This window comes from Eurytemora carolleeae, unplaced genomic scaffold (genome assembly GCF_000591075.1).
Source record: "Eurytemora carolleeae unplaced genomic scaffold, Eaff_2.0 scaffold224, whole genome shotgun sequence".
Lineage (NCBI taxonomy): Eukaryota > Metazoa > Arthropoda > Copepoda > Calanoida > Temoridae > Eurytemora > Eurytemora carolleeae.
The window spans coordinates 72,251-85,416 of record NW_019396123.1 but is presented as its reverse complement, the minus strand read 5'-3'; the positions used below and the strand labels follow the sequence as shown (position 1 = coordinate 85,416).

General features: G+C 36.5%; 1 long non-coding RNA gene across 1 annotated transcript; it reads left to right on the top strand.

The window, feature by feature from the left end:
* The first annotated feature begins 7,089 nt into the window (after window positions 1-7,089).
* On the top strand, window positions 7,090-11,398 carry LOC111695608 (uncharacterized). Its single transcript, XR_002763903.1, has 2 exons — window positions 7,090-7,970; window positions 11,241-11,398. It is a non-coding gene; the product is annotated as an uncharacterized LOC111695608 (long non-coding RNA).
* Window positions 11,399-13,166: the final 1,768 nt, after the last annotated feature.

The following is a 13,166-nucleotide window of genomic DNA, read 5'->3' as shown; positions in this document are numbered from 1 at the left end:
AGAAGGGGATGTGGTCCAGTATGAAGGGGTAGAGAAGGGGATGTGGTCCAGTATGAAGTAGAGAAGGGGATGTGGTCGAGTATGAAGGGTGTGTGGTCGAGTATGAAGGGGATGTGGTCCAGTATGAAGGGGTAGAGAAGGGGATGTGGTCCAGTAAGAAGGGGTAGAGAAGGGGATGTGGTCGAGTAAGAACGGGTAGAGAAGGGAGTACGGTCCAGTATAAAGGAGGAGAGAAGGGTTTGTGGTCCAGTATGAAGGAGAAGAGAAGGGAATGTGGTCCAGTAATAAGGGGTAGAGAAGGGGATGTGGTCCAGTATGAAGAAGTAGAGAAGGGGATGTGGTCGAGTATGAAGGGGATGTGGTCCAGTATGAAGGGGTAGAGAAGGGGATGTGGTCCAGTATGAAGGGGTAGAGAAGGGGATGTGGTCCAGTATGAAGAAGTAGAGAAGGGGATGGGGTCCAGTATGAAGAAGTAGAGAAGGGGATGTGGTCCAGTATGAAGAAGTAGAGATGGGGATGTGGTCCAGTATGAAGAAGTAGAGATGGGGATGTGGTCCAGTATGAAGAAGTAGAGAAGGGGATGTGGTCCAGTATTAAGGGGTTATAGAGAAGTGGTTAAATAAGAAAATGTTAGAGCAAAGAAGAGTTCAAAGAATGAGCAGGGAAGGATTTGTTTAATGATGGGAGAGTTGAGAATTTGCATTGTGGCGGGGAATTCTAAGGAGAAGAAGGGTATGTGGGGGAGGTTGGCGAGGGAATTCATAGGATGAGGGTCTTTAGGGTTGCTGAGGGGATTCGTTGGATAAGGATTTTTAGGGTTAATAATGGAATTGTTGAGAGGAGGATTTTTAGGGTGGGTAAGGGGATTGCATAGTGTGGCTTGAGTTTTAAAGAGAGAGAGGGGGGGAAGAGATTTAAGGGGTAGGAGGATGGGAGGGGTCGGATCTAAAGTTGGTTTAATTAATTCCCGTAGGATTATACTCTGAAGCCAACCCAAACTAAATTTATAAAGAATTAAGGGATTTCTTCCTTACACAGGAAATATTGAGAAGCAATAAATTATAAATTAATACAGAGGCTCGCATTTAGAAAACATTTACTAAAAATTAAGTTTTATATTTTTTAAAATTTTGTTTAGAATAATCAGTGATCATACAAATCTAGTGTATTATGATTACATTATAATATTTCCTTTTTGAGTTTCGGAGGGCGGACAAAATAATTTTAACTCTCTCACATTATCTGGCTAACTCATATTTTCCGAATATCTCCTCCTTAGCGTTTTGATTGTTTGGAATTTGGAAAAAAGTTGACAAAATATGATATATGAAAGAATTTGACATGCCTCCTCTAAACACACAAATAAATAAAAAAACAAGACATGGGTAACTAGGTTGAAACAAATTTAAATATTCCGGAAATTATGATGCTGAACCAGTCAGGATTAATGATCTAATACTTCCTCTTCTCAACTAAGTTTAATTTCTTGGGGAACAAAGATGTAGGGAACCTGCAGATATTAAAACTATGGAATACCGGGAAAACCTTCTATGTATCACGTTTATTTTTTCATAATCATTTTTAAAATCTTTAGCTTTTGCCTATTTCTTGAAACGCATCTGGTGCATTACATATCTCTGATATGAATACTCCAGTATCTTTCAATCTGTGTTATCTATGACTAAACTAAATACTAATGATCTGTGTGATTTTAAACTGAATACTGAAGATCTGTGTGATCTGTGACTAAACTAAATACTAAAGATCTGTATGATCTGTGACAAAACTGAATACTGAAGATCTGTGTGATTTGTGACTAAACTGAATACTGAAGATCTGTGTGATCTGTGACTAAACTGAATACTGAAGATCTGTGTGATCTGTGACTAAACTGAATACTGAAGATCTGTGTGATTTTAAACTGAATACTGAAGATCTGTGTGCAGATGTGTGACTTAACTAAATACTGAAGATCTGTGTGATCTGTGACTAAACTGAATACTGAAGATCTGTGTGATCTGTGACTAAAGTGAATACTGAAGATCTGTGTGATCTGTGACTAAGCTGAATACTGAAGATCTGTGTTATCTGTGGCTAAACTGAATACTGAAGATCTGTGTGATCTGTGACTAAACTGAATACTGAAGATCTGTGTGATCTGTGACTAAAGTGAATACTGAAGATCTGTGTGATCTGTGACTAAGCTGAATACTGAAGATCTGTGTTATCTGTGGCTAAACTGAATACTGAAGATCTGTGTGATCTATGACTAAACTAAATACTGAAGATCTGTGTGATCTATGACTAAGCTGAATACTGAAGATCTGTGTGATCTATGATTTAGCTTAATACTGAAGATCTGTGTGATCTGTGACTAAAGTGAATACTGAAGATCTGTGTGATCTATGACTAAGCTGAATACTGAAGATCTGTGTGATCTATGACTAAAGTGAATAGTAAATGTTGTGAACTGTGGATTCTGAGTTCGGTTGGTTTATAAAATATTTATATCCTGGGACAGGCTCCTACCCTCAACCCGTCCTACTCCCCAAACTTTACACAAAATGTTTTAAATAATATTTTCATCTTATATTTAAACTTCTTTAGTTAACTTTTTGTTTTGAGAAAGGATTATTTTCTTAACTTTTTTTAGATTCTTGGAAGCTTTTACTTTGAGCTTCGAGTAATAATCTTTAAGGTTTAATCTCACATTTAGAAATATCAAGAAGTTTCTATATATAAATAAATGCCAATCTTTTAAAACCCAATATATTCCAAATGCCTTGTCTAAAGCTATAACGAACTAGGAGTAAGAAAGAATAAAGAACTGGAAGAACTGGAAATATGTCTATTTATATGCATATTAGGACTAATGCCAGTATAATTAATATAAACCTCTGGAGAGTTTATATAAGACAAGTTTAGCATTGTAGCTGGAGAAGGATGGATTGTATCTTATACAGGACCCATCTGTACCACAGGGATACTGTAATCCATCCAATCCTCTTCCATACACTTTACTCTCATTCAAACATTTAAATTCAAGATAGAAGTAGGAGAGACCTGGAGTACCAAGGGTTCCTGGAGTATCAAAGGTTCCTGGAGTATCAAGGGTTCTTGGAGTATCAAGGGTTCCCGGAGTACCAAGGGTTCTTGGAGTATCAAGGGTTCCCGGAGTATCAAGGGTTCCTGGAGTACCAAGGGTTCCTAGAGTATCAAGGGCTCCTGGAGTATCAAGGGTTTTCGGAGTATGTCTCAAGAGCATAAGGGGTTCCAACAGTCTTAGAGGTCCAAAAGTCCAAGGAGGTTATAAAGTTAAGGAGAAGGTTCATTAGTAGAACAATCATGTATTTATAAAAAAAACTTTAAAATATTTAAGCTCTGGAGCCAACCTTAAATCTTGAAGAATAGAATCCACTGTGCATCATCAATATTATATTGAAATACTGTGCACTGTGCATCATCAATATTATATTGAAATACTGTGCACTGTGCAGAAAAGTTTCTTTGTGCATTCGGAAGCAGTTAGTTTTATACTTAACAACTAAGGAGTATGGAATATAAGGGAGAAGGAATCGACCCGGCTTGCCCTACCATATGATTATACATGCTTTGCAGACGGTACTCTATTTGAAAACGAGTTTTTTAATTTTCCAGAAAAGTACGATTGTATTGCCAATAATGTAGCACCCAAAAAAATATTTTTATTTGGCGTCATTCCGCCTACTTTTTTCCCTGCTTAATGTATACAATAAACTTTCATACAAACATGTACGCGGTATTTGTACATCAGACAGTAATGGAAAGCATATGTCTTATTTAAATAAAGTACCATGGTAAGAAATAAAAAAATGGGAAAAGCATAAACAAGAAAGAAGTGGAAAGGGAAAAAAACTGAATATATGGGAAAAGTGACATATATCAAATAAATTGAGAGAGAAGAGCAAGGTTGAATTAAAACCTGCTCCAGGTTGTATGAAGTATAGGAAATTAGAATGTCTCTCTATTGAACCCGTCTATCAATACCTTTATTCTTGCATATTCAATCATTTTCAATCCACCAAAACCCTGAAGACCTGCAGGGTTGAGGAAAATGGTTGGGGGTGGGGGGTAGGACAGGGATACAATATATTCAAATTTTATTATTTTGAACCATTCATCTTTCTTTTTAAACCAATAAATTCAAGCAAAGTTTATACTTACTTTTTTATATCTCTTAGATGTTAAATGCATGTATTTGGTCTTTATATACATTTTAAGTGATTCATATATACCATGATGTGGTCTATATATTTTAGTTGGTCTGGTGGTCTTTATCTCATGTCAATTATTTAGGTCTATTTATACTATAGATGTTCTATCTATCTTTCCATTGGGTGGTGTATCTATCTATTAGATGGTCTATCTTTCCATTAGGTGGTCTATCTATCTATTAGGTGGTCTATCTATCTATTAGGTGGTCTATCTATCTATTAGGTGGTCTATCTATCTATTAGGTGGTCTATCTATCTATCAGATGGTCTGTCTATCTATTAGGTGGTCTATCTATCTATTAAATGGTCTATCTATCTATTAGGTGGTCTATCTATATTTTAGATGTTCTATCTGTCTATTAGATGGTCTATCTATGTATTAGGTGGCCTATCTATCTATGTATTAGGTGGCCTATCTATCTATTAGGTGGTCTATCTATCTATTAGATGGTCTATCTATCTATTCTGGGGCCTAACCATAATTTAGGTGGTCTGTCTATCTATTAGGTAGTCTATCTATCTATTAAGTGGTCTATCTATCTATTAGATGGTCTATCTATCTATTAGGTGGTCTGTCTATCTATTAGATGGTCTATCTATTAGATGGTCTAGCTATCTATTATGTGGTCTATCTATCTTTTAGGTGGTCTGTCTATCTATTAGGTGGTCTATCTATCTATTAGGTGGTCTGTTTATCTATTAGATGGTCTATCTATCTATTAGGTGGTCTATCTATCTATTAGGTGGTCTATCTATCTATTAGATGGTCTATCTTTTTCTCAGGTGTTCTCTTTCTATGTATCTATAATTTGGGGTATCTATCTATCTATCTATCTATCTATACTTGAATTTACCCCAATCAGTATTTCTATTTAAGTTTCGAATTCAATTTGATGTTGAGCAAGGAAACATTTCTCTTTCCATTTCAAGTATTCTTCTACTTCTTTATCTTCTTCTTCTTCTTATTCCATTTGAAGTATTCTTCTGCTTCTTTATCTTCTTCTTCTTATTCCATTTCAAGTTTTCTTCCACTTCTTTATCTTCTTCTTCTTCTCATTCCATTTGAAGTATTCTTCCACTTCTTTGTATTCTTCATCTCTTTCCATTTGAAGTATTCTTCCACTGCGTTGTCTTCTTCTTCTTCTCCTTTCATTTCACGCTTTTTTTAACTCTCCTTATTATTTTCCTTCTAATTTACACAATATTTAAGGATGAGAAATTTTGAGTTTGAGGAGAGAGATCAGGTCTTATAATATTCTACATAAAATTTAATTCTACTAGAATTTGCTTGGAGAAAATAGAAGAGTTTTTACTCTGTCTGAGAGGTGTTTGTTTGTTAATTAGGAACAGTTTGAGTTAATGTTTCTAACTCCAGCTCAGAGGAGCTGAGTTGAAAATAAAAGTTAAACTTGACTAATTTAATTTACAATTTCAATGCAGCCTTACATTCAGTATCTTATTCAACAGCTACTGATAAATCTAAACATCTCTGTATCCTTTTCAACAGCTACTGATATATCTAAACATTGCTGTATCCTATTCAACAGCTACTGATGTATCTAAACCTCTCTGTATCCTATTCAACAGCTACAAATGTATCTAAACATCTCTGTATCCTATTCAACAGCTACTGATGTATATAAACCTCTCTGTATCCCATTCAACAGCTTCTGATGTATCTAAACATCTCTGTATCCTATTCAACAGCTACTGATATATCTAAACATCTCTGTATCCTATTCAACAGCTTCTGATGTATCTAAACATCTCTGTATCCTATTCAACAGCTACTGATATATCTAAACATCTCTGTATCCTATTCAACAGCTACTGATGTATCTAAACATCTCTGTATCCTATTCAACAGCTTCTGATGTATCTAAACATCTCTGTATCCTATTCAACAGTTTCTGATGTATCTAAACATCTCTGTATCCTATTCAACAGCTACTGATGTATCTAAACATCTCTGTATCCTATTCAACAGCTACTGATGTATCTAAACCTCTCTGTATCCCATTCAACAGCTACAAATGTATCTAAACATCTCTGTATCCTTTTCAACAGCTACTGATGTATATAAACCTCTCTGTATCCCATTCAACAGCTTCTGATGGTTCTAAACATCTCTGTATCCTATTCAACAGCTACTGATATATCTAAACATCTCTTTATCCTATTCAACAGCTACTGATGTATCTAAACATCTCTGTATCTTATTCAACAGCTACTGATATATCTAAACATCTCTGTATCCTATTCAACAGCTATTGATGTATATAAACATCTCTGTATCCTATTCAACAGCTTCTGATTTATCTAAACATCTCTGTACATCTCTGTATCCTATTCAACAGTCACTGATATGTATCTAAATATAAGGTGGGGACATACAGTGTATGGATCAAGGTTGTATTCTAAGGTTGGTACTACTCTCGATGCGCTCCAATGTACGGAAAATGTCGTCTCCTAAGATAGATAGATATAAACATAATATGACGTCACTAATTATAGTGGCGAGATTGACGTCATATGAGGTCTTTTATCTATTTATCTTGGAAGACGCCATTTTCCGTACATTGGCTGGCATCGAGAGTAACCAACATCATTACATAACCTTGATATGATCATATAAGAGAAGGTTTGGATAATATAGTAAATGGATAAAAAAAATGGCGATAATACTGAATATGGATAGGAGAATGTGGGAATAATATAGTTTATGGATAGGAGTAGGTGGGTTAATATAGTATATGGATAGGAGAAGGTGGGGATAATACAGTATATGGATAGGAGAAGGTGGGGATAATACAGTATATGGATAGGAGAAGGTGGGATAATATAGTATATGGATAGGAGAAGGTGGGGATAATATAGTTTATGGATAGGAGAAGGTGGGGATAATACAGTATATGGATAGGAGAAGGTCGGGATAATATAGTTTATGGATAGGAGAAGATTGGAATAATACAGTATATGGATATGTGAAGGTGGGGGTTTACAGTATATGGATAGGAGAGGGTGGATATAATACAGTATATGGATAGGACTAGGTAGGGATAATATAGTTTATGGATAGGAGAAGATTGGAAAAATACAGTATATGGATAGGAGAAGGTGGGGGTTTACAGTATATGGATAGGAGAGGTGGATATAATACAGTATATGGAAAGGAGAAGGTAGGGATAATAAAATATAAAGATTGTAGATAGGAGAAGGTGGGGATAATATAGTATATGAATAGGAATAGGATGGGATAATATAGTATATGGAAAGAAGATGGAACGGCTTGAGAGTAGTAAACGTAAATTAGGTTGGAAATAGTTTGTGGTTAGGATAAAGGGAGGTTCTTTCAAGACGGAGAAAATTCCGGAGATTTAGATTTATAGTTTGGTCCGGGTGTGTATAGATAGGAAATAGAAGGATTCTCCATAGTTCTAAATATAAGATAACCATTTGAGAAATTGAAAGCGGGAGGAGGAGGAGGAGAAGAAGGAGAAGGGGCGGATAGATGCTAGAGGAGGAACCAGCCTCCAAACCATACACTGGAGGCCAACATCACAGCCTTTCCAATCCCACTCATCCTTCTCTATCCGGGAGAAGAGGTCACAGTTGTATCCGTGCTCCCGTCCACGACGGTTCTCAACCATGCGGTTTGTTCTTCTCCGGGTACAGTTCTCTTCTTACTCCGTAGAATCATCCGACTGGGACGTAAAGGTTAGTGGTAACCCTGCCCCATTCCCTCCACCCTTTTATTTACGTATTTCAGGGTTTGGTTGAAAAGAAGATTTAAATTGTCGTTGGCTGGACCTTGCCACCCTTCAGCCCGGTTATAATGAACTGGACGGAGGACTGGTAAGGCCCAGACACCGACCTTATCCTCATCTTCACCAGGTTTCCTTCCCTTCTCCTCAACAGCGTCTAATCCCTCAGAAATTCCCCAGGGATGGAGAGAGAAAGAGAGAGAGGAACCCAGCCAACCCCGAAGTAAGAGAAAGGATCGATATATAGCAGCTGGCGAACTACAATACATACATACCCAATTCTACATCTGGGCAACTACCAAACCTTTCTCACCATCGATTTTTCTCTTTAAATCCCTGAAAACATCTCATGTTCTCAGGGATGTACTGCAACGGGGGGGGGGCGTATTTTGTGATATATATTTTCATAATCAGAAGAACCCGGATTTTTTTCTGGCCGGGGATTACTGAGTCGGGGTTTATTGAGCTCTAACGTTGATGAATAGGGGTTTAATGAATGTATTGATTATATCCACGAACTGATGATCCTGCACTTCTCAGAAGATAAAACTATCCGGAGAATACAAGAACCAGGAGAGAGAGGGGTAAAAATTCATGTGTACCCTCTTTTCTCAGGAACAAGTGGGTGCATTTGATATTTCCTCAGTAACCCCTCCCCTTCTACCCTCAAACCCTCAAACCACACTAGTGATATTTTATTTTCTTCTTGGTTTTAAAAATGCGAGAAAATATTGTATGTACAAGGATTTCATTACTAAACTTTTAATTCTGTTTTCTCGCTTTTTCTAAACCACGTTTGGTATATTGTATAATCAGAAATAGATATACATATTACATATTACATCTATAAACAAAATAGGGGTTTGTACAATACTTAATTATGCAATGTTTCTTTAAAAAAGGAGATTTTCTGTCTGAAAACAAAATTTACTCTGAACATTAATATATATAATTGTTACAAAACTCTCAAATGTTTTTTTTTCAAACTGTAAAAGTTTAATTTATCGATCACGTGAAGCCTTAAATATGTCAGCAGAGCTAAATATATGTATATTATACTCTTTAATGTAAATATTGGATATTTATTTCGATCCGTTTTTACCAATTATACTAGTACAGAGCAGGATCAGAAGATAGGGAATGGGAACAATGTCTGAAAGAAGTGAATGAAGAAATAGGAAGAGCGGAAGTGGAGGCAGGAAAGAGCGGAAGTGGATTCAGGAAAGAGGGATAAGGAGACAGGAAAAAATGGATGATACAGGAAGAACGGAAGAGGATACAAGGAGTAGGAATAAGTGAAGGAGTGGACAGAAAGTATTAAATGATGAAACAAAAAAATGAGTTTGAGGAGACAGGAAAGAGGTGATGAGGAAACAGGAAGGAGTATATAGGGATAGGATGAGGAGACAGGAAAGAGGTGATGAGGAGACAGAAAAGAGGGGATGAGGAGGCAGTAAAGAGGGGATGAGGAGATAGGAAGGACTGAATGAGAAGGCAGAACAGAAAGGAAGTGATGAGGAAACAGGAAAGAGGGGATGCGGAGACAGGAAAAAGGGGATGAGGAGACAGGAAGGACGGACTGAGAAGGCAGAGAGAAGGTGATGGGGAGAGATAATATGTACTTTCCCAAAGACTTTTTCTCAAGCGGCAACATCCCAAGGGTAATTTCCTAGGTGACAACTTTCCAAATGTGCAATTTCCTAAGCGGAAACTTCCCAAGTCGGTGCTGGCCGCAGCGCTCGGCCCCCTAGCCAATCCTATCCGCAGCGCTCAGTCCCTTGGCAGCCTGTGGCGCCTCAGAAGGCCTAACCTAACCTTTGGGAAGTTGTCACTTGAGAAAATATATATTTGGGAAGTTGCCACTTTGGAAATTGTCACTTGGGCAGTCGCCCTTGGGAAAATGCCTTTGGGAAAGTACCTAACACCTGAAGAGGCAAGAAAGAAGGGATGAGGAGACAGGGAGGACGGAATGAGAAGGCAGAAAGGAAGTGATGAGGAGACAGGAAAGAGGGGATGAGAAGACAGGAAGGACGGAATGAGAAGGCAGAAAGGAAGTGATGAGGAGACAGGAAAGAGGGGACGAGGAGACAGGAAAAAGGGGGTGAGAAGGCAGAAAGGAAGTGATGAGGAGACAGGAAAGAGGGGATGAGGAGACAGGAAAGAGGGGATGAGAAGACAGGAAGGACAGAATGTGAAGGCAGAAAGGAGGTGATGAGGAGACAGGAAGAAGGCTGTGAGGAGACAGGAACTAGGAAATAAGAAGGCAGGAAGGAGGGAATAAGAGGACAGGAAGAAGGCGGTGAGGAGACAGGAACTAGGAAATAAAAAGGAAGGAAGGAGAGGACAGGAAAGAGGAATTAAATGGAGACAGGTAGCAAGGGATGAGGAGACAGGAAGGTGTGATAAGATGACAGTAAAAGGGTGAATAACAAGAGTAAAGATACATGAAAACCAATATGTAAATCAGAGAGGGGGCAGAAGTAAAAGGTTAAGGTAAGACAAACATTCGGATATAGGGTCATGAATGGAAGGATGAAGTGCCAGGAATAAATAGATAAGGAGGAGGAAAAAACAATAATGGGACATGAATCAAAGGTGTAAGGGACAGGAATGAATAGGTTAGAGGCAGGAATTAAAGTATGGTGGGGCAGGACTAAAAGGATGATGGGACAGGAATGAATAGATGAGGGGCAGGAATGAGGGGAAAGGAATTTAAGGATGATGGGACAGGAATAAATAGATGAGGGACAGGAATAAAAAGATGAGGGGCAGGAATTAATAGATGAGGGGCAGGAATGAGGGGAAAGGAATTAAAGGATGATGGGACAGGAATTAATAGATGAGGGACAGGAATTAATAGATGAGGGGCAGGAATTAAAGGATGAGGGACAGGAATTAATAGATGAGGGGCGGGAATTAAAGGATGAGGGACAGGAATTAAAGGATGATGGGACAGGAATGAAAGGGTGAGGAAGGCTGCAGAAAATGTAATATTTATGGTAGAAGAGAAACTTAATTTAATTATAAATGACGTCATTATGTTTACAGTTTACTTTTACCTTTATTATAGGTAAATTAAAATATATTAGTTTTCTAATTTTCTCCCGGGAGCAATTAGTTTATTTGCAATCTTTATTATTTCCTTGACCTGGATATAAGATGCCTTTGTAAAGAACAAATATTTAAAAAAAAAGAATAAAGAAAACCCGTTTCATGTTTTTAGGATCCTTTCCGACTGCTGGTTTTGGATTCATCCTCATACGACTATTGGCATTCGGCAGCCTTCATGGATGGAAACTATGAATAGCATTAATTTGATCCCTAGCTGTAAATAAATTTTCATTAATCATTTCATTATCGAATATATTGTAGCATTGTATAGTATTTTAGAAAATTGCAGGTTGACATATATGTACACCCACAATGTTGTTGTGTGAAAATACAATAATGTAGAGTTGAGTGAAATACAATTTTGTATGGTTGTGTGAAAATACAATATTGTATGTTGAGTTGAGTGAAATACAATATTGTAAGGTTGTTTGAAAATACAATATTGTATGTTGAGTTGAGTGAAATACAATATTGTAGGGTTGTGTGAAAATACAATATTGAAGTGTTGTTTGAAAATACAATATTGTATGTTGAGTTGAGTGAAATACAATATTGTAGGGTTGTGTGAAAATACAATATTGAAGTGTTGTTTAAAATAAAATTTTGTAGAGTTGAGTGAAAATACAATATTGTAGGGTTGTGTGAAAATACAATATTGTAGGGTTGTTTTAAAATACAATATTGAAGTGTTGTTCAAAATACAATTTTGTAGAGTTGAGTGAAAATACAATATTGTAGGGTTGTGTGAAAATACAATATTGAAGTGTTGTTTAAAATACAGTTTTGTAGAGTTGAGTGAAAATACAATATTGTAGGGTTGTGTGAAAATACAATATTGTAGGGTTGTGTGAGAATACATTATTGTGAGGTGTGTGAAAATACAATATTATAGGAATGTGTGAAATTACGATATTGTGGGTTGTGTGAAAATGATCTATTAATTGAAGGATACTTCTCTCCAACTTGAACCAATAGTGCTCGTATTTAATTAAATCTCATCATTAACCAACGAATTAAAGGAGGTGGGAGGGGGGGGAGGACAAAATAAAAGGAAGGAAAGAGGCGGGGGGGTTATTGTTTAAGGGAAATGTTCTAGTTGTCTATAACTTGAGATATAAATTTTTAAAATTTTTGAAATCTCGAGAGTTTATGCTTTGCCTTTACATTAACTGTTTTATCATTAAAATTATTATTGCTATTATAAAAAGATTTGGAGACAGAAAAACGTTTTGATATTGTCCACATTTTTACAGATGAAAAGTTCATAGATAGTTTATATTATATAAAGAATAGTAGCTGAAATGCCCTGCGTTACCCGTGAAAAAACAAATTTTGAAAAAAAACCATGAGTGTCCAAAAAATGTCCGCCCATTCGGTCCAGCGTTTGGCCGGCCATGTCGAACATATATACGAATGTCTTGTTTTATTCTACAGAAGATTTCACACATTTAATTGATAGAATATTTGAGAAGAGAAGTTTTCATGAAGAGGGCCAAATCAATAGAACAATTTTCCATCAAATTTTCACTTTTTCTCATGTTTCCTGAAAGTTCACAGGTCTTGGACTTGTCTGTGTTCTAAATTCATAAACAGTTCTAGCTTTTCCGGTTTAATGTCCAGTATCGTTACAATATGGGAAAAATAATAAAAGAGATTGTAAGCGAAATTTAAGTAACTTTTCCTTTTAAGGGAGTGTCCGGGAAAAATATAAGGGGGTATAGGCTTACGACGAAAAATAAGCGCTTTTGATCGCTTCTAATCTTACTTCTATCTGTTGCGTCTAAAAGGAGTAAATTGTTAAAAACGACTCATGCTAAAGAACGTAGCGTTCATACAAATTCAGAAAGTTGCAACATTCAACTCGGATCGTAAAAAAATTAATTTAAATCCAAACAAATCATTCAGATATTACAACCAATAATCATCGATAATTTTTTGACGCATTCGTATATAGTTGACATTTCATAATTTTTTTTTTATGATTTTTATAATTATTCCTGTTTCGAGGATTTTTTTATAATGAAGACGACATTTCCAT